General features: G+C 40.7%; 1 non-coding gene across 1 annotated transcript; it reads right to left on the reverse strand.

The window, feature by feature from the left end:
- Positions 1 to 2,914: 2,914 nt before the first annotated feature.
- Positions 2,915 to 3,003, reverse strand: LOC113600403 (small nucleolar RNA SNORD88). The gene has a single exon (XR_003421404.1). It is a non-coding gene; the product is annotated as a small nucleolar RNA SNORD88 (small nucleolar RNA).
- Between the last annotated feature and the right edge of the window lie 590 nt (positions 3,004 to 3,593).

Genomic DNA, 3,593 nt, shown 5'->3' on the forward strand with positions numbered 1-3,593 from the left:
TTAAAGTGACCAATTATCCTACAAATATTGCTCACTATACCAAGCCCACATCTAGTTATTTAACTAAAATACTGAAAATAAATAGACTGGTCAAATATTTGAGCTGATTAATAAAAATTTCCACCTTAACAATGCTTTGTCCAGGTCTATATGGTACTATGCCAAGAACCCAGTAGACTTACCTGCAAAAAACCATACAAAAAATAAGAATTGACACCAACTATGATTATCAAGTTACTAAGGACTCTGATGTATATGAATGCATTTATAAACACAACCTGAAACAACATATATATAAACAAGGAAAGAATATTCAAAATGCATAAACAGTTCATTTATTTTTGCTTTCTATAAAATATTATTACAACCATATATATTAATACTTGTACAAGAACCACAAGTTTTGGAGGTTAAAATGTACCTACCCTAGGAGGACATGATTTGGTCAGAAGAGTGAGAGTACTGTTCATGATCAATATATTCCTTTATATGTTGTAAAGCACTTTCCCATTCATTATCAACTCAGTGCCTTGCATATAGTATATAATTGTAAAAATAAATCCCAGGTGCTTTCTAATGCCATTTGTATTCTGTTCAAACAATAGCATGTTTAGAGAATGGTTAAATATCTACATTTCTTTTTTAAGTCTTTCTGGTCAGCTCTTCTAATTTGGGGAGTTTAAGTGAAAATCTAAATTATAACACACCGTGTTATATAGAGTCAACCCGCCTTACATATTAGTTTCTATATTTTTGTTATAAAAATAACATTCTATATGTATATTTCACATCATGAGTTTATTACATTCTGTATGTACATTTCACATCGTGAGTTCATTACATAGTTTCAACTGAGATTCTGAATGCAACAGATATACAGTTAAGCAGTTAAAAAGTAATTTTAATTACTAGGAAATGTTAACCAATCAACTCACATTTGTTCTGGTTTCACCCGGAGACAAAACTGGAGAGAACTAACCTAAACGAATATATCTATATTTAGAATTATTGTATTTGCAGAAGCCTCTTGCAATTAAAGTCTTATCACGAGGTACAATTCCGGTGTCTTTGTGTTTCATCATGACAACTACGCAGTAGCAAAGTGCAACAATTTTCTGAATATTTTAAATATTATTTTATTTTCTTGTACCCGTTAGTGTAAGAATGCTTTTGTTAAGAAATCTCACAAGCTCTAATATGTTATCCAACTTTAAACCTTAAAAGAAAAATAACCCAATATTCAACATGTGAAGTTTCCCTATTAATTCTGAAATTTAAAACTGATATTATTAGTTTGCTTATGTTTGGGATTTTTAAAGACCAATCACATCCCGGATATTATTCGAGGGTCAAAGTCTAAAGCTGAGTATGGTTGGGTCAGCAGGGAACAGCCCGATGGCCAAATGTAAAGCCCCACGGCAAAGTGCATGTCGGGCAAAAAGACCAGGAGCAAGACTCCAAAGGGCACGGCAGCTCGAGGGCACTTAGTGGGGCGCCCCAAGCCTCTGCCGCCCCCAATTTTCCTAGCGTGCCCCGCCTCTGTCCGTCCTCGCCTCCGACCCGCCCCTTCCTCCCGGGCTAGCCCCCGCAGTGCCCGCCCAACTCCAGGACTACGCGGAGAGACAGAAACCAAAACTCGGCGCACACGGAGAGCCTAGGTAAGAAACGAGGCCCCACCCTGCCAAGAGGGGCGGCTCATTTAGAAACACTTGGCGGCAAGTTAACAGGAAGCGCGGAGGCACATTTTTTAGGTCTTTTGGAGTACCCTGCCGGCTAGTAATCTCATCTTTTGTCCTTTGACAGGCCTCCTGAAAGCCCCAGCTCTGAGCGCTTTCTGGGCAGCTCTTGACTCGAACTCCACTGCGGCCCCTCAATGATGGCAGCCATGTTAGTTGCATCCGGGTATGTCGAGGAGCCCCGACCAAAGTCTCCCGGAAGTGACGCGAGCGCGGAGGGATTCGCGTTCGGCTGAGGTGAAGGGACTCCGGAAGCGGGTGCGGTAGAGACGGTGACAGGAAAGGTTGGGTCTTATTCACTACCGAGTTCTTGTATCCAGTTTTATGTGTCATGTGTTGTGCTCGACATCAGCATTGCCGTGCCATTTAAATCCTTTCTTCCCAACAGGCCCAGGAGGAAGAAATTTTATCCTTTCCTTTATGGAGACATTAAGGGTCGCAGAGGGCAAGTGAATTGTCTAAGGTCATTCAGCTTGTATTGGAGCTGGTCTGACCCCCTCAGTTTGGCTGCGGAGCCTGTCTTTTAAATCTCCGTAATGCCTACGTTTCGCAAAATCCCAATCTCTGGTGCTTGCATCCTGGCAGGTAGCTTCGGTAGGGGCGTTCACCTTCAGCTCGGCAACATTTGCCCATGGAATGGTGCCAAGCCACCGTGGTCTTTGCGGTGGACACAGACCGAACTGTGTGCCGGGGTCACCTAAACTAACCCAGTGCCCTGGGATCTCACTTGGTCTCCTACCCCTTGAGTCTGCACATGCAGGGTTCTTGTTGACCTCGACCGCAGGTTAACTGTGGGGATTGGGCACTGACTGTTGGAGCTGGGAAACATTTTAACTCCTGTCGGGCACTTGTAAAGTCAAGACTGTTCAGACCATTCGAGGCCTGTCATCATCGTCCAGTCGGTCTTGATAAAGGACTGGCAGCTATTATTTTGGGTTTTCCACCAAATCAGTTGTTTCTCTTGGTTTCCATTTCTTTAGAATATGACTGAGAACCAGTACTTTGATCTAATGTCAACATTAACTATAACCAGTTTTCAAATACTGAAGTGTGAATAGCCAGTGAGGTCTTTTTTTCTTTTTGCTGTGTTCTGTTTTGTTTTCTTTTTCTTTTTCTTTTACAGAGAGGCCACCAGGTGGGGAAATAGCCACACACACCCCAACACCTCCTTAGAATGGGAACTCTGAGACCCCTGGGTGTCAAAGGTCCCAGGGGCACCGTGTCCTCAGGGAAGGACAGAGCCCAGTGCTGGATATCATGGGAGCGAGGCAATATTTTTGTAAAAATAAATTATGTATAGAAAAAAGCACTAAACAAATACATCAGAATTAAGAATGATAATATTTGAAGAGTGGCCACTTGATTCTTTTCTTTTCTTTTTATTTTTTATATCTGCTACAATATCTTTTTAATATAGGGAAATAAACAAATTGACCGCAGCAAATCGTTTTTAATTGCTTGCGATAATGAAGATAAAGGCATATTGCCAGATTTTGACCAATGACAGTCCTTGACACAAACTACAGGAATTCTGTTAGGAAAAGCATTGTTTTTTGTCAGGATGTTATCAAAACACAGTTTTGGTATTGATGTTTTTCACACACCTTTGTATAAAAATATCCTACAATCAAAGTTTTTCTTCTAAAAGAAAGAGAAGAATTTGGGGCACTTGAAATTCTGGAGAACAAGTATAAAAAGCTATTTTTATTCTGCTTTCTTTGGGGTACACCTTTAAGCTATTTATCAGGTTTAGACTGTGCAAAATAAAGGTTTCATTCTCTATTTCTGTATTCTGCTTCCCACTGTTGCTTTTTAGTGACCTCTCAAGGAGTGGCACAGAAATACAGTGAAAACATA

Source organism: Acinonyx jubatus, chromosome D2 (genome assembly GCF_027475565.1).
Source record: "Acinonyx jubatus isolate Ajub_Pintada_27869175 chromosome D2, VMU_Ajub_asm_v1.0, whole genome shotgun sequence".
NCBI classification, from domain to species: domain Eukaryota; kingdom Metazoa; phylum Chordata; class Mammalia; order Carnivora; family Felidae; genus Acinonyx; species Acinonyx jubatus.